The sequence below is a fragment of the Hylaeus anthracinus genome, unplaced genomic scaffold, assembly GCF_026225885.1.
Source record: "Hylaeus anthracinus isolate JK02 unplaced genomic scaffold, UHH_iyHylAnth1.0_haploid 12001, whole genome shotgun sequence".
Lineage (NCBI taxonomy): Eukaryota > Metazoa > Arthropoda > Insecta > Hymenoptera > Colletidae > Hylaeus > Hylaeus anthracinus.
In genome coordinates, this window is record NW_026534348.1 from 14,784,374 (window position 1) to 14,803,902 (window position 19,529).

General features: G+C 40.4%; 1 protein-coding gene across 2 annotated transcripts in view; it reads right to left on the reverse strand.

The window, feature by feature from the left end:
- LOC128890569 (protein madd-4) overlaps positions 1-19,529 on the reverse strand; it is a 291,690-nt gene that overhangs the window by 207,678 nt on the left and 64,483 nt on the right. The window lies entirely within an intron of this gene.

The following is a 19,529-nucleotide window of genomic DNA, read 5'->3' on the forward strand; positions in this document are numbered from 1 at the left end:
GGGAATTCGGTGGCGTGGCCGCGGTATTAGCGGTATTCATCCTCGGTAACCATACTTGTAATTACGTACACACGGTTGGAAATTATTTAACGCGGAGTTACCGTTTGATATTTTGTAATCTGGCAATTAGGTAACAGAATTATGAAAATTATCACGACAGAACCGGGGTTACGATTCGTTCGTTAAATTGGGCGCTGAACTTTAAATGTCACTAGGCCTCGATGCGATGGTCTGTAAAGGACTGAGAAGTCGGACGACGTGAGTCGACGAAAATATATTTCGGGGGAAGATTCGCCCTTTGAGTTTACATGTGGAGGTCAATCGATATAAATATTGGTACGACTGAACAGTAATAGAGATTTACATGTTTCTAGAAATTAAGCTCATTCGGAATCGGGTTTCGAGTTGTGTGGATTGGTAGTGGAAGACGCTCGGACAAGAAAACAGGTCTTCGCAAAGTACTGAAAGTGTAATATTAGGGTGAACCAAAGGTTTATGCGTTTTTTACGTTGTTTTAATTCTTGCAATTTTTTGAAGTAATTACAATTACTTTATATGTTATATATCAATTTGTAGCTTTTGAAAAGCTTTTTTCATGTATAATAATTAGCTACATTAATTTATTAAACGTTTCACTTTTTTTCAGTTTTAGTAAAATCATGGAAAATCAAGAGATTTGAGTACTTTTACATCACTACTGGAAGCGAGGGTTTAAATCTACTGTATGTAATATTTTCTTTGCTGTTTCAATAGCTATAAACTTATGCTTCCAGCAGTGACGTGAAAGTAGTCGAATCTCAAAATTGTCCATGATTTTACTAAAGCGAAAAAAAATTAAACGATCAATAAATGAATGTAACTAATAATTAAATATGAAGGAGCTTTTCAAAAGCTACAAAGTGACATATAACACTTGCATATAAAGTGACTTCAAAAAATTGCACCAACTGAAACAACGTAAAAAACGCACAAACTTTTGGTTCACCCTAATGGAACAATACTTTCTTAGTGTAGTGAAATTATATAATTTCCTGGGGGCGAAGTTTTTTCTTCTACCACTTGAAAACTGATCATTGCACGAGCAGCAATAAATACCAATCAATGTGGTTATTAATTCATTAATAATTGAATATAATTTAAACCTCCTCGATTTGTACGTACTTGGTTCATGCCACATTAATTTCATTAACAATCTTCTCCTAAATCGCCCTAATTTGTCACATTTTTACTCTCCACCAATTAATCCCCTTGCACTCAGGATTTCCACTCCATTAAAAGCACACGTCAACTGGCGAAATTCCTGAAGAAGCGCCAAAGCACGCGGGAAACGTGTTCCCAAGCCTCGAATAGAGGATAGAGAAGCCGAACCTGGAAATGGAAAAAAGCAGCGCGTTCTATGTATATCAACGAAGGGTAACGTTTCTAACTGTGGAGTGTTTTAACGCGTGCGAACTGGAGCCGATAAATGTTCGACATTTGGGAGCTGACGTGAGAAAGAAGAGAAGTCGATGGAAGGCCTGGACCCGATCTCACCAACTCGATAACGAGGGTTGGGGAAAGGGTATCAAAAAAATCGAGTTAAAAGTTTGCACAGGCTGGCCAGCGGAACGGTTCGAGTTTTAATAAAGACTTTACGGCGAAGAAATCCCAAAGAATAATATCCAGGAGAGGAGAGGGAAGTTCGACTACCACTTGCTCGACGACCACGTTCCATTTCCTTTATTTTTCCTTTCTAGAATTATCGATCGTCGTGCGCTGCCGGCGAAATCACGTTAACGTCGAGGAAGCTTCCCCTGGTTACGAGATAAAAACCGTTTTAGACCGTTTAGCGGCCGTTTCGAGAGTGGAAAACGGTGTTTTCGAAGGGTGGGAAGGATCACACGAAGGCGATCGTGCGTTCAGGACCAGACGAGCGGCCCTCGGCCGCCGTGAAGTCACGGCACGCTCGTAAAATCGTGTTTGAATTGTTTTAAGCCGAGTGACACGAACGCTCTCGTGTTTTTGTTTCCGTGTTAAAAGCGCGGCGAATTGAACGATGCAACGTAGGGCTTCATGGAATTCCTGTACTAGGGCTAAACCCCTTTGAAACACGAGGGTTAACAGTGTCAAGTCCGATCTCGTTTAATTTTTCCCACAGCGTAGATGAAAGAATTCTTTGTACTCTAAACATGTTATTGGATGATTGCGTAAATTCGTGCCTGATTGTCATAGACGTTGCTATGACAACTTTATTGTTTTTGTTTGGTTTGATTAACCCACTGAATAGGTTATAATATCACGTGCAAAATTAGATTGTAGAAAAGAATGGCAACTACATAATTGATTAATTAAATCGTATTCTTTGAAATTTAACACATTGAACTTCATTTTTAAATCAGACACGAACTTATACGATCATCCAATATTTTAACAGAAGTAATTCATGTTTTATTCATTTGTTCGCGATACCATAAATAATGGGTTATCGAAAAAGTTCGTGGCGTTTTGTCGCTAGATGGATTTAACATTGTATATCTTTGTTTACACGTAACTTATTGACGCATACTAGATGTCATTTGAAAAGTTACAGTTTATACTACGGATAGAAAAAACATGTATCAAATTTCTTTATCGATTTAACAGTAATAACGTCTTGAACATGGAGACAAATAATGAGAAAATTGGCTACATTTTACAATATCACTTTGATCGAGCTGAGAATGCTACGTAGGCTCTATCAAAATTTTGATGTCAAACATGCATCACGCTGTGGTCGACCACTCACAGAACGATGCGATGAAACCATGCAAACGGTTGAGAAACGTCACGAACTTTTCGAATACCCAATATTAGGTGGACTGGGAAATAATGTCGTTTCTTCGAATTTCGATACTTGTTTATCATTCATAAGCTCGTTGATTTTTATCCGGCATTGAGAATATGCACACCAGATAGCATAAGGCTGTCGATAACGAGGGGGATTTCATAATGGAAATTTATTAAAAATGTATCTGTTTGAATTTAATGTAAAAGAAACGACATTACTTACCAGTCTCCCTAATAAATCTTGCCCCTAGTTGTAGCACGTATTACCTATGTTTCCAGCGCCACTGGAGTTTATATGTATATCACTTAAGATTACCGATTTTGTGTAAGTGGCATTCCACGCGTATGAATATGTAAATTGACGCGAGCGTAGATCGATATCCGCAAACGGAACGTTAACCAAGTTTGAGGACACTTCCGGTACCCTCGTCCGACGAGTTAATTTAATTGGGAGTTTCGCGGGGAACGAAGCTGGCAGCCGCCTAAATCTTTCGTTTAGCGCGCTTAATTCCTCCCTCTTACTTTAAAACTGCTGGTCACATCTCGGCTGGGCTATTTTCGAGTCAGCCAACCGCTCCTTAGTCACTTCTCGCTGGGGCCTCCTCCTCTGGAGGTACTTGGCACTTCCGTCACAGTGCGCTGCTTGCAGGTACTCGCGAAGTCCGATCGTCCCGCGGAATACTAAGCGTCATTTGGCAAGCCGACCATCGAGCCATCCAACTTTTCTCTTTCCTCGTCCCCTATCTCGCCCCCCGTCCCTCGCTCTTCCCTTTCGCCCCCTGTTTCTTCGCCACGAGTGTTTTATTTTGCAGCGCCGGACAAAAAGATTGACCGTTCTCCCATCGATTCGCAAAGTTTGCTTCGGAAATTTAAATGTCACCACCGTTAGGGCTTGTTGGTTATTTTATTCTCCTGACGGAGCTCTGTCCGCTTTGACGGTCCGAAAGTTCCATTCTCTGGCAATTTTAATGTTCCGTGGGTGTCAAGCCTTCTCGTTGAATAAACTCCATCGGAGGGGGCGTAACGAGTCATCAATGCACAGTGACGATCCTTAGGGGGATCCTTGGCGCATGAGGGACCGATAGCGATGAGGAATGAGTCGTTGGTCTTTGCTGGTAAAGATTATGTGTTTTCTGACAGTAAAAAGGTTAAGAGAATAAATCAATAATGGACGGCCACTGTTTGAGAAAGTTTCTGATGGGTGTCTTGAAGCGTTTTACGCTGTTGAATTAACTCTTTGCACTCGGAATCATTTCATTACGAAATGTGCAAACAGGAATCGTATCGTATTACATAATGTAACTCATTAAGCATGTAATTTACTGTAATCTGTAATGATGCGCGAGTTTATAGGAATCTTTAGACATTCAGGAATATATTTATATCAAAAATCAAAATTTTATACTATTCTAATATGTAATAATATGTGAAACGGTCGTGGATATGGATTGATAGTTTATATATTTTAAATTGGAATCTTAGGCTGTTTTCTTTATCTTCGTAAATTGCACCATGCCATTGAAAATATGTTCCGATATCTTACTTTCTTGTACAAATGCTCTTTGTCGCTTTTTTAAAGCGTATACTATTTACACATTCTTTTTCCATGTAACACAAGCTCATATTCGTTGTATCCAGTCAGTCCCATAAATATTTGTACCCTCTATGACTATTGAAAAAATTTGTTTAAATTAAATGGTAAGTTTGATGTTTACAAATGTATATTTGCATAAATATGTCGATATATATAATATAATTGATATAAATAAATATATAGATGTAAAACCTTATTCATACACAGTCAGTGTAAGAAATATTCGTTCTTCAGCAACCAATTTAAAATAAACGGTTCCTGTACGAATACTTATTAAACTGACTGTACATATTTATAATGAAAAAGTAATTCGTTAATATCAAAACCTATTATTTAATTTAGTCAAATTTCTTCAATAGACATAGAGGGTACGAGTATCCATGGAATTGACTGTATATCTTAATACATGTACCATATTTTTATTTGATTTTCCATGATATTTGAATAGAAACCTTCAAGGAATCATACACTTTTACAAATTTGTACTCTCCCATAAGTTTATCCTGTGCAATCACTAATAAAGTTTGCCTGGACTTACGATGTCCCCTCGGAAGAGTACATCCGAGTGCAAAATGTTAATCTTGATGGTCAAATCTATATCCCATACTTTTGAATATACATACATGTAGTAGAGGATTCGAGCTAGAATTCCAAACGTCAGAGACATTCCCAACAATGAAGAACATCCATTTTTAACCCAACTCGTCGCCAGTCTAGTCGTACACACGCGGACCTCGGTGAGAAAGTCCGCGCGAGAATGAAAAGTCGCTTGATTCCTTTGCATACGCAAGCGGGCCACCTTGTTTGCTCAGCATTCGGCCCTGGTAGGTGTCCTTGAACCTAGGAGAATAATACCCCCTACGAGGCTCCTAAAAGTGTCGGGTACAGTACGAAGCGGAGGATTCAAGTTCGTTGGGAGTTGAGACGAACGGATGGAATAAAGAGTTGAGGACGATAGGATGGAGGAAAGATCGAACGTAGGGTCAGAGTAAAGTTCGAAACACGAGCGATAGAACCTTTGGCGTGTGTCTCGGGAGAGACACCGTCCTGGTCGTAGCTGGCTGAATCACAGGTCGGCGAGGTGGTCCCAGGACGGATCTCTCTGCTTTTAACTGCGCCCCGACGCTGATTGCTTGCAAATTGCCTTCCGTTACCTGGCCACCGTCTTTCCCATGGACGACGCGATCGTGCCGCGACGCCTCACGATCAAAGTCCCAACTCAAAGGTAATTATAGGATCCGCGGACTTCTGTCGGAGGATGAAGAAATCGAGAACTCTTCGGTTGAATAACCGTCTCTGGTGTCGAGACGCCTTATCCCGACAACTCGGGACTGTTAGGGAATGTTCGACGATAGGTGACGAAATTTTTATTCAACGAGAAGGCTCGACGATTAAACGAGCCGTTCACAAATCGATCGACTCCAGTTTTTGAAAAATCTCAAATTTAAGGGTCAAAGCACTTGGTATAGTCAACTTTTTAAATTAATAATAACTTTCCTGAATAATAAAGATTAACACGATTTAATAATATTAATAATTTATTTTGGAGGCCATTTTGATCGCGTTTCTCAACTTTTTGTTTTATGGAGTTAATCGATTTGTGCGTCTAGGATAAGTGTGTTACGCGAAGGAAGACAGTTCCTTGTACATAAATGTATAAAATGTAAATAGAAATTAGAGTGAGAGAAGATAGTCGTGTAAGGGTAGGTAACAATCAACTGTCCAAATCTGTGGTCGATCATCCCTTTTACTTGGAATAATGGTAACACAAAAACACTCACCCTGTGTCATTCAGCAAGAAAGATTCACACTTTATGAAATGGCGAATACGTACCTGCAACAGAAATGGAAGAACATAGTTAGAATCAAATAAAACGATATAACCTCGTGCCTGTTCATCAGAAAATTAAATTTGTCAAGTAGTCAAATAATTTAAAACGAATAGTAAATTACGGAAAATTATCTGTTATAATGGATACAAAATTATTCTCAATGGTTTGCGATTGCTGTAAAACTACAGAACATATATAAAAAAAAAAAAAAAAATATAAAAAAACATGATGATAGATACGAGATCCAACTTCTAATTCGAAGTGCCATTTGAAGGATATCTTCATCGGCGACCGACTTCCATAATTATAACTTCCGTCACGTACCAACAGTCCGCCGTACACCGTATTCTTCGCCAAGTTGTAATTAAAGGACGCCCGTCCGCGAACTGTCGCGGCCGCGGTGACAATCTGCGAGCGGAAACGTTTTGAATGCAATTAACGTGGCGCTTTAACGAAGTTCCGTTGCGGGCCAATGGAGTTTCGTTCGCTCGTGGAAAGAAACCAGCCCACGTTCGCCAAACTATCGGCTCCCGCGGAAAGTTCTCGCGTTTTTCTCAAGACGTAATGATGAAATGATAATATTCCATCTACTTTGTTTTTAGTTACTTTACTTTCTTATGGATACTCGAATTAATCCAGCGTATAAACTATCTAGCATTCGTTGATAATTCAGTAAGACCTTTTGTTGCTATACTGAATTTTTAGGCGCATGAAATATATAATTCTACAACGATTTTAGTCTAAGACCCCTACGATTGATCTGCAACGCCTCCTCGTATATTACTAACGAAAGGATACATCATGATCTGGATATGTTAACAGTGAAAGAAGAAACTTATAATTTCAGTGAACGTTATAACTTGCGTCTAACAAATCACCCGAATCCCCTAGCTTCCCAAGTGTTAGATAATCTAGAATTTACTCATAGGCTAAAAAGATTCTATCTTCACGACCTACCCAATAGATTTAAATAAAGGTGTCTTATGCTAATAATTCCGTTCACATGCTAATGTAAAACATTCAGAAACGAATACATTGTAAGCAACTACCTTGGTACTTGCACCACGACATTGTACCACGCTAATTTAATTTACTCATAATTCTGTATAAGAATTGATTGTAAATAGCAAAAAAAAGAAAATGAAATATATAAAATAAAAGAAAAAACAGAGTTCAAGATGTCAACGTGACACTCGTTAATCCATGACAGCAGAAAGCGAACATCCAATTTTGACATACTGGTTGCAGAAAAAAAAAGATGGAACTTCTCGAGTGAACTCGATACTTCCAATCGATCGTTCCTCGAAAAGTAACAAGCCACGGTTTAAGCGTCGAAGAAGCATTTTGTAAGCAAATTTTCTATCGGTACCCGCTCGTCGATAAATTTCTACGTTAAAACTATTTTATGGACCAACTATGGTCGTCGAATGGATTCTACGTCGCAATTTTACATGGACACGACGTTTACGCATCGAAAAATTCTACCTTGCAATTTTTTCAGCGATTCGCGGTTCGCACGACGAAACAATATTCTGCGCCGGAATTTCCCGTCGATTCGACGTTCGCGCTGGAAAAACATTCCGGCTCGCGATTTTATAACGGGCTGTTATGGGCTGTTTGACCAATTTTCCGCGTCCGAATTGTTTAAAAAATCGTTGTTCGAACGGTGAAAAATTCTATTTGTTTAGCGAGAAGGCAGTATCCAATTATTGTCCATTAGTTGTTCAGTTTTCATACGCTGCGAAAATAGAAAATAGAATCAACTGAAATTGTAATTATATTTCGGCTGTCTATATGTCAGGTGAGTTCATAAGATGTCTGACTGAGAATAGGCCTATTATAATAAATATTATTTGTTAGTAATAAGTCACCATGCAATAATTCACCACGGAGACTTTTCTGAAAAGTCAACATGGTTCTGTACGGAATATATTTGATCGCAAGTGAGAAGATTCTGCACTGGAAATTCTACCAGCCCGCAACGTGGACGTCGACGAAATTCGGTTCTGCGATTTCGGTGGGACTCGACGTTTATGCGTTGTAAAAAATCTGGGTCGCAATTTCGCATCGTCTACTCATTTGCATGTTCAACAATTTTTCACGTCGAAACGTTCTCGCGCCATTCGCGCCCTGAGAAAATTCCCCGTTCCGATTCTGTATCGACTCGATAGTTTCAGTCCGAACTTCTGCGCGGATATGTTCCAACCACTCGAAGATCAGACGAAAATTCCGTGGGAATCGAGAAGGATTCCGCGACGTAAAAGAAAAAAATATTGCAAATATTGAGAAGTTTAAAGACATGAAGATAATATACTGAAATGAGAACACGAGAATATGTTTCTAGGTTTTTACGAAGATACACACTTTTCGTATTAAAGCTTCAAAAAAAAAATTTTTAATTTTAATTTAGCAACAAATTACTGTGTACAAGGAATTAGATTTCAATATTTTTTACTTCCAGCAATTTACATTTCGAAATTCCGTTCTGTCGCGAAAGCTGCGAGTAGAAGGTCACTGTTTTGTCGTTTAACAATTAACTGATAATTATCGTGAGCTGGGTGAACTTTCTCCGCCAAAAACGTGGCTTCTTCGCGGATGCCCAAGACCGTGAAACGAAGGGTTAATTACCGTCGAGCTAACTAACTAACAAACTAAATTGCAAGTCAACCGAATCCACCTCGAGCCCCTAATCCCGGGCCAACTTTTCCTGGAGGGCGCGTCGACGCTCCTGGAAAAACGGAGTTTGCCCAAGTGCGCGTTTGCTCATTCTGGGCGCATTCGCCAATGAAAATGGTGGTTAATCGCGGTCGAGGTCTTCGAGGACTTGAAACGCGGGTGAAACGAGAAAGTGGAACTTGGTCTCCCGCTGCACCGTTTCGAAGTTACCTTCCGATCGGAAACTTGGTCTATCTTGATCACCCTTGGCTCTATCCTTCGTTGAGTGTCTCTAAATACGTATTTACATAAACTGTGACGATCGAACGAGACTGGAAAAACTTTGTACAGGTGTACGAGGTGCTTGGAAAATTGTTAACGCTCATGGTAACATAAGGTATGGTATTAACTTCCCTTCCGAAGCAAGAGTTCTTTAATAATCTTCTTTATTCTGAGACTGGTTTCAGGGATTGCGGCATTTCCAGTAGAATAGTCCTTCAGTCAGCCAAAGAAAGCTTTTCAATAAACGGAACGGATTCAAGGGGGCGAAAGATGGAGACCCGGCGCGGCGGTGGGCAAGTCCGAGGAGCCGCGGTACAAATTTTGTGACCGAGCCAAATTCTTTTAGCAGTTCACCAGCCCGGTCTTCCTCCCTCTGCGGCATTCTTTGCTGGCGTTTAGGCTGGTTTACCCAGAACGATGGTTTTTGCTTATTCTTTATAACGTTTCTATCGTCTTCAATGTTAAAATATAACTCACAAAATTTGTTTGTTGTCTGTCAATTAACGAAGGCTTAATTATGACGGGACTCGGGCTGATAGCCAAGGAATCCTGGGCAGTCAGACCATTAACTCCAGTTAACGTTACTTCACGATATTCCCTACTTCTTCTATTTTTATAATATTTAAATTGATATTACAACATTAGAATAAAGTCTGTCCTGCCATTCCACCATAACTAGACTGCGGATTTTATGCATTTACAATATAAACCAATATAATAAATACATACTATACATAATAAAAAGGTATGCACACTTACGAGAAATGAAATAACGATATTATAGAATATGTTTTCTACATTATCGTACGTCGTAAACGCATGAAATTCGCAGTCTAACCTTAACCACCAACTTGACACATTAACGCACTATTCGAGGTTCCATTTCCGATTCTCAATGATGAGCATCGATGCACAGATCCCCGATGATCCCCGACAATCACGGGGAGATGATAGCTGGGAACGTCGACCGAAGGAGCTTGATAAGCTGTCCCGCCTTGCCCCGTGGGGGCCGCGCGGATACCTAAATCTCCGTAGCGGTGAACAAAGCCGCGAAAGGGCCGCGATAGACTCTCGACAAAGCTGGAATCTGCGCGGAGGCCGCAAAATACGAATCGTTGACCCGCCGCGGCTCGTGGAAACGCTCCACGAGCTGGTGCACGGCTCCGAAGCGGCTGCCCATTCCGGCTCATTCGAGCGTTAAGATCGCCCGCTCAATTACGAGGTGAACGAACAGGCTGCGAGGAAAGGAAACGAGCATGATCTCTGAGAGGGAGCGAATACGTCGACTCCTCGTGACGCTCGTCGATCCCAAAGGGCAAGGACGTCGGATATCTCCAACGTCTCGTGCCCTTCGGAGAACGGACCCGCCGAAAGTTAAATGGAAAAAGGAACTGGTTTCTTTTATCGCGCTGGGAACGACGCGCGGGGATGTAAACTGCTCTACGGGGGTGGTTCTAGACTCTTGGGTTTGGAGAATGTACCTACTGTTTGAACACTGGCTCCTGGTTGAATCAGATATAGTTTTTTGGGTTATAGTTAGTTACGGGCGACGAAAGTCATTAGAACTGTATGTTTAATATTTTTGGGATGAGTAATCTGTTTTGAATTTCTTTGGAACCTGATGTGTCAATAAAATGATAATCAGGCTACATCTTCGAAGTCAATCTAAGCTTAGGATTCGTGGCAATAGAAAGTTAAGAAAGGATCTCGAGTTGCTGGTAGATACCAGAAAAAAGGCCTCGAGTGCAAAGGATTAACAAAGCGACGTGATAGAAAAAATATTATCCCTAATTTGTGGTTAAGTGTGATTCTCTTCATAGCATATTTTTGGTACGGGATTGAATGACTTAAGGCACAGTCAGTGTAAGAAATATTCGTGCAGTAACCAATTTAAAATAAATGGTTCCTCTACGAATACTTATTACACTGACTGTATATATTTTTAAATTTGCATCATGTACAAATGGATTAGAGCGGAACCCAAAATAGAGATTAAATATAAATCTACACATTCACAATTCTCGATGAAATTTTATCTTCGATCGAATGTATTTCAAAGTCACTTTAATTTCTTTAAGCGTCATACCACAAATATAAATATTCCATCGAACTATACACGAGTTTCAAAACCGCTTCGTATTCTTCCCCACGACTTGTATACTTTATAAACACGTAAGAGTCCCGCTGTCGTGTAAAAGATGCATAGTCTCGTTTCCAAGAAAAAGCGTGACTGTACATTCGCATCCATACATCAGATTCCACTCGAGAGGATGATACCACATGTTATGTCCCATCGGGTCATTAAACTCTACATAACTATAGCCCGTTTCAGTTTATCGAACCATCACTGGTGTACAAGTGAATAACTGATAATAATCGCAAGCCGCAGTTTCACGCGAAGAATATAAAAAAAATCGGAATGCCAACCGGGCGACGCATTGTTCTAAACCGAGTGGTGACGGCGGAAAATAATTTTCTTTGCCGAGAAGAAATCAATTCTGGCCTGGTTTCAAAATAGAAACCTTAAGTAGAACAAATTTTCCAGTGACGAGTGACGTTAGAACGGTTTCATTCCTATCGGATCTTCCCGTGGCGTGCATCCGCCTATCGGTCTTCATCCGATAGTCGCGATGACAAGATACCTTAAGGGAGGGAAAAGCCAACGCGATGCTCGCATCGAGTGCCCGTGGCGGAAGACTATTATCGCAGACAGTAATTTACATGTTTTCCAGCCAAGAAGCATGTGTAGTAATGGCGACCTGTTTAGAATCTCGGTGCTCGCGAGGCTGGCTTTCGTTAGCAAATGGCACGGCTGTTTGCAGGCGTGCTCGAGAATCTGTTGACTCGACTCGCTCCTTTTTCGCTAACGTAAATACACCGGCCCACAAACTTTCAATTTATAAAACTTCCCTGGAAAAGTTGTGTAGAAGTTGTATTAAAGAAGCGACTCCTCGTAACGCAATGGAGTGTACACAGAACTCGAACAAAATTTAAACGACTCACTGGGATTGATTTTTCCGGATAAAGGAGACGCTAAATAAATTCTTCAGGGTGACCGTGCCGCTTCAGAATGGAAATCGACACTATTACGGGGATGTCTTTTCGTTGAGCTAATTTTTTTCATACAATGAACTCGTTGCAATGAATTGCTGGTTTAGAGTCTAGAATTTGATAAGTTTTCGATATTTTACAAAATGAGTTTACTGTCATGCATATCCGACGCTTCTTTTGTACAACCTTTCGCCATTATTTTCTCCCGTTTCTCAAGGAGGCGTCTAAGCAGCAAACCGTCCCAAGGATAATTGGTGAGAGGAGCGTGTTATTTGAGACTTTGGCCGGGGGATGAAGAGGACAAAGGTGACGCGGAAGTGGTCAATGAAGAAGTGATGAGGCCAGCTAGAGGGGGATCGAAGAAAAGAGCGCCTTTTTGTAAAGGCTTCTAGGCCACAGGACATTTATGGAGCCTTCACACATCGAAGGGAAGCATAAAACGCTCGCCTGGGAATAAAGAATCTTCAGGAGAAAATTGTATGAATACATACAGGTTACGGAATATATACAATGAAATTGTGATACAAGATGCTGAGTTGAAGAAATGCAAATTCCTGTACATATGTGAGCCTTTCATAAAACAAAAAGTTGAACAAAATGTAGTAAAATAATATACATTGCTTTTTAAAATTTCCTTCCTAATATAAATTCAAATAATAATTGTAGAATGCATAAATACAAACGTAGCTTTTATCTAACGGCGTATAACATTCATAAAGAAAGAATAGCTAAAAAATAATCGTCTGGAATGCTACAATTTTTATGTGACTGTTGGAGTCAATCGATTCGTGCAGTGAACGGCTCATTTCTCAAGTCGATTTCAAACGAAAATCGAATTTTCTCAAACAAAATTAAGCACCACGCAAACATTCCACTGTTTCAAATTGAAAAACCCCATTAGCCATCTCGCTCTCGCCGTTCAAGGATTCTCGGAGATTAAATTAGCCCCTCGAACAATGGGAATACCGGACGGTTAGGGAATCAGAGCGCTCGAGATCACCTAGATAATGCTCGCGAAGGGTTCGTCGCGGAAAAGAGTACGAAGAGGCAAGGAACGGCACGGCGAGGACGCTGACTCGATATCAAAGGAAGGAAAACGAACCGAATAAAACGACGGGGCAGAAGTCCCGCGCCGTGGAAAAGAAAAAGGCGGCGGTGTTCACGGTGAAAAGGCAGAAGGCTCAAAGTGTCTCGTTCGCTTTTCAAAAAGTAATCGGCTCGTCGAAAGGAATTGCGCTAATCTCAGTCGGCAGTGACTCTTTCTTTTTAAACGGCGCACTCAAACCGATGAGAGTGCCGTCGCCGGCGAAACTCCGTCAAATCTTTCATCGTCGCACCTCTTTTGCGCCATTCTTTCCCTCCCTCGCCTCCTTCGCGCTTTTCAACCGTTAGGGGTACGAGGGAGGGAGTACACGAGAATCGAGAAGAGCGCTCTCGCGATTCGAGTAGTCGAATCGAAAGTCGCGTCGATTACTTGCCAGGCGAGACGATACTGTCGTGGGAACGAACCCATCTTTCGTTAAACTTTTCATGGTCGTTGGTACTTTGAATCGGGGCGAGTTCATTAAGATTCACTTCTTTTGGTATTTATTAAGATTGTAAGACATATCTAGTCAATCCCATAAATACTCGTACCCTCTATATCTATCGAAGAAAGTTGTTTAAATTAAATGGTAGGTTTGATGTTTCCAAGTAAATGTTTTTATATGCTTATATTTTTCTATGCTTATTCGTGTACATATTTATTACAATTTACAATAGTACAATTTTTAATGAAAAATTTATTTGGCAATATCAAAACTATTATTTAATTCAATCATACTTCTTCAATAGACATAAAGGGTACGAATATAAATATATACATATATAAGCTTATTCATGTACATGTTTATTACAATTTATAATAGTACAATTTTTAATGAAAAATTCATTTAGTAATATCAAAACTATTATTTAATTTAATCATACTTCTTCAATACACATAGAGGGTACGAATATTTATAAGGTTGACTGTGACGTAGGTGTCACTTCAAGATCTGGATAATTCTAATCTTTAATGTAGGTCCTCAAACAGCAGAGGAATGAGCATGTTTGTTATCGTTCGATGCAAGTGGATGCGATTGTACACATTCGTTAAGGCAATCAGTGGGTGTATAATACACCGTGGTCAACGGTAATTGTATACAATCATTCAAGTAACCAGTCCAATAACAAGTTTGTAATTAATACACTCCTTCACCAGTGGTTGTATACTACTAGAAATCCAACGAAAGGATTAACTGCAACCGATCGTACTAATGCACTCAAAGCCTGAGTATCTAATTTTAGTCTCTCATTCTTCAGGAATCCTCACTTTAACCGTTCTCTTCCAACATCCCCCTGAGATCTAACAAAAAAATCGAAGCTACATAAACGATATTCAAGTCTGATTCAATCCTGCCCTTAAAAAAAAAAAAAAAAAAAATCAAAAAAGAATAAATTTCATTTCACAGGTGTTCATACCATTTGTTTGCAAGGAGTTTGTACCTGGGGATTCGAGTGGTCGAATCGAAAGCCACGTCGATTACCAGAGGACAACGTCGAATCGATCTTTCGCGTTGCGGCGGGCGTTAAAGGCCCGGAGGCTGCGGACAACCTACAATTACCTCAGGCGTCGTTTAATTTCATTAACGGCGCTCGTCGCGCGACCCGGCCGCGTTTCGCCGAATTCTAATTGATTTTCCACCCGACACGGTCAACATTAGGATTCAATTAGACACACTGCCGCGGACCGTCCCGGATTGAGTTTGCAAATTCGACGCGAAAAACCATGCTCTCTCTCTCTCTCCCTCTTCGCCCTCGGCGGGTCGTGTTTATTGATACACGAATGGAACGAGCACCGTGTATTTGGCTCCGATATTGCGCTTTCAATGTTCAGACGCTGTCGGCGCGTTTGTTTGTTTCAGCGGTTTAAAGGGAAACTTTTACCCTGGATTTTCGGCGTTGCCCGTGTTAGGAAAATCCGTTCATGTGACTCGATAATGGTTACCATTGTTCGCGATACTGCTACCTGTTATTGCGCTGCACGACCAGTTTTTAGCATGACCAGAAATGTTGTGTGTTCTTCGCTGAACATATAGTAGAGTAATAACGGATCACGGGGGTAGCTTATGGGAGACTCGGCGATGACTTTTACTGGTAGGGTTTATCCAAGCGATATTTCGATATTTATTAGATAGAAATTTCTAATAAACAAAATTTAAATAACTGGCTTTTTTATTGCGTAATGCTATGCAATTGGTTTTGTTCGAATATTCCTATTCAGATCTGCTAAAGAAATTCCTGTAGACCGACTAGTTTTAGAACATCCAAACCAGACCATCCCCTTAACGGGAAACACTCCAGCTGATTCGACGAAATTTATCGAATCAACAAGCCAGCGAGACGTTTTAAGCTTTTATTTACTGGCAGGACTTATAAGTTCACTCCTATAAATTTCATTTTTCAATTGTTGAATGGTAGCACAAGTTTTTCTTTTTTGGGAGCTTGTTAGAGACAACTCTGTAAGATGGTATAAGACCAAGATGGACGCCTAGATTTAAAAAACTTTTGAGAAATTCAGTAAACAAAGGGTTAAAGAAGAATGACTCAAACATAAAAGCCTGATGTTATTTAAAATTCATTTTCCAAATATCTCCCATCTAATTTCAAACTACGCAAGCCCAATGGTCATCAAAAATGAAGAGCCACTCACTCTGATGCTCTTTAAAGCATTACAACCACAGTATAACAGTACAACACAGTATAACAGTGTTACACCGACGTCGAAGAATATAACGACGGTTCCGAGAAAGTTCACGTTCGACGTGAATGCAGAACGCAGAGGGACACGAGCTGTCTTTCGTTTGACACCCAGGCCGGGAGGTTAAAGTTGAAATTTTCAGCTCGTCATGCATCGTAATCTTGGCCTGGTCCCGCGGTACATACCAAGTTACCCGGAGCTACGCCAAGACAAATGGAACTCGGAGGAAAAACATCGCCACGAGTTCGCCGGGAAACGCAGACACCGGTTTGGAACAACGACGACAACTCGACGGAGAATTAAGTCGCGGGTTCTCGCGTCACGCTAATCCGCGCAGGAACGTGAACGCGGGTAAATTTACTCGACGCAAGGCAAACAGGAACTACCAACTACAATCTGCGCTTCAAAATTTCACGATTTAGTCCGACTGGGACGATCATCGCCCCCTTCATTGAGGATGCTAAAGTATTAATCAGGTTCGAACCAGGGGGACGATTAGATCTGACTGATTCACTGGCTCTTCCGATGAGAAAAATTGTGGACTTTTTACTGTGATTGTGGTTTAATTTCTTTGGAATTCGAAGTATCGATAAAATGATTGTCGTTGAGGCAAAGGTGACCTGATTCTCAAATCTCAAATTAGATTTTTTTTTTTTTTGAAAAAAAAAGGATCTCATTTTTGAAGTTAATCTAGCCTTAGCATTCGTGACAATAGCATCTCGAGTTGCTGATAGATACTAGAAAAAAGGACTCGAATGCAAAGGATCCCTTTTAGACCTGAATTACTTTTTAATCGACTTCGAAAATGAGGAGGTTACTCAATTCAACATGTATATTTTTCTTCCTTTTTTTTTTAATGTCTGTTCACCGATTACGCTGAGATGGCTTGACCAATCGGAATGAATCCTGTTGCATCTTGTAGAGCATGCCTCCCCCCTCGGTGGTCCCATTATCACGACTTTTTGCGATTTGTCATTTTTTACCCGTTTTTTTTTTTTTTAAACAGAAACATTTTGTCTTGCTTCTTACTCCGAGACGGATGGACCAATCAGATTGAAACTTCTTGCATCTGGAAGAGCATTTGCCATTTGGTCCCATAACAAAACATTTGTCCTTGTCTTATTTTTTACCACTTTATATCACTTTTTATCGCAAAAAGCGTACTATGTCACGTATGTTTGGCCTGAAACCGATGAAATCGATGAAACCCCTTACATTTTGCTGCCGGAAAGGTTTTCGCAATGATTACAAATGCAAAAATTTATGAATTTCTGTATTGTTTATAACTATTGTTATCGCAAAATTCCTATTATATGATGTAACTCGGTGAGGAAATTACCGAGCGCAATGGAACCTTCCGCATTTCAGAATAGATAGAATTCGTGATGTTCCCATTTGCAAAAATTTATGGACACTTTCATTGTTTAAAATCATTGTTGGTGCAAAATTGCTATACTCTGGTGTCGCTCGACAAGGAATTTACCAAACGCAATCAATCCTTTCACATGTATTTGCACATGTATTCCTGATAATCTCATTTGCAATTATACAGGGTGCCCAAAAAATGTTGGATGTCCTTGAATAGGGTGTTTCGAGGGGAGGGGGGAGGGGTGATTCGAAACAATTTTTTCTTAACGAAAATGTTGTTCGAGGCTTCGTTAAGGAGATATTGACAGAAACCCCCGACCAATCAGAGGGCAAATATGCCGGAGTAGCGCCTGCGGGGCCTATGCTACCGCTCTGATTGATCGGGAGTTTCTGTTTCTGGAATATCTCCTTAACGAAGCCTCGAGCAACATTTCCGCTAAGGAAAAATTGTTTCAACGCCTCCTCCCCCGCGGCACAAGCCTTTTCAAGGACCTCCAACAAAAGTCAAATATAACAGCAAAAGTCGATAATGTAGAGTGCTCGGTCGCTAATGCAGATTACTCTGTCGCTAATGGAGATTACTCTGTCGCAAATGCAGATTACTCTGTCGGCAATGTAGAGTTTACATCCGATAATGCAGATTGCTCTGTCGGTAATGTAGAGTTCACGGTCGATAATGGAGATGGTTCTGTCGGTAATGCAGATTACTCTGTCGGTCATGTACAGTGCTCGGTCGATAATGCAATTATTTCATACTTTTCACTGCATTTTCCCATACTATGTCTAGAGCTAGTGCGTATTCATATAAATTGACTAGAAGTTATTTCATACTTTTCACTGCACCTTTTTGGAAGTGGGTTAAATTTTTTTTTCAAAAAATTATTTTATTAAGATTGAAAATCTTTATATGTTCAAACAGTCGAAATTCATATCCCGTTATATGATGAAAAATGCTGTGAGGCACCAATTTTAAGTTATAGAAAAGTCAATTTATGAATAAATTTCTTGAATCGGAGACACGTTGAATATACCCGCGTATTTATAAATTCTTCTTTGGTTGCAACACCTAACCTCGATTTTATCAAGAATAGTTGGTAACTAAATTCCCCATCTAGTCCTCAAAGCTTTCATCTCGAAGTGAAATGGCAAAACCAGATATAACTCCGTCAAAATGTCGGACACGGCTCCAACGTGCGATAGACCACTCCATTCCTCATGGTACGAAAACTAAAACTCGAGCCAACCTCTGTTGATACAACAGTTTCTACCCCTCTGTTCCTGGCCATGCCCTAGAGAGCATGGATACGCATGGAAGAATCGCCTTCAGCAGTAATAACACAGAAAAATCGAAACAAAATCAACCATCGTTGTTCGACAGTTTCACCGACTAGAAGTTGTTCGGGCTTCAACGTCGATCGATACTTCGGGTATGAGGCGATTGTTTAGGCTCTTTCCAGCACTCCCGCGCTCTACTTACTAGCAACAACACTGCTACCGTCCATTGGAGTCACAGCACTATCCCGAAGTCATCCACGAGGAATCTCGCGAAATTGTTTCCTTGAATAAGAATCAATCCTGCCATCTCCGAATCGAAACAAAAAGTACGCGAGATATAAATTGAACAATCTATTTTTGCCAACGAAAGCGAACCTAAATTTCTAGTCCTCCCTTCGTTGTTTGCATTTAATATCGTGTCTTGTTGCCTTCTTCTCTCAGAGCTGAAAAACATTTGACGTCGTAACAGATGCCCTGACTATTCGCATTCCCACGTGTAATCAAATTCACCCTAAGCAAAATTTAATTAAAATTAAAATTGAACAACTTCAACTAAAATTGCGAAACAAAATAGAAGTTTACATATTAACAGTCCCAGGTTGCAATTAAATAAATTTAATTAAATCCACGAAAACGAATAGAAATTCAATCGAAATAATTCGACGATTGCCTACTTTTATTCGTTTCACTTAACATCGAATCATCCTGTCGCGAGGACGAGTTACAACCCGTAGGCGATGTAGTCTCGTTTCGGGGGATGAGTTTGGCCTCTCGCTCGGGGCGCGACGAAGAAGTCGAAAGAAGGAATGAAGTCGTTTAGTCACACGGTTTGAACCGCGGAGAGAGAGAGAGAGAGAGAGAGAGAGAGAGAGAGAGAGAGAGAGAG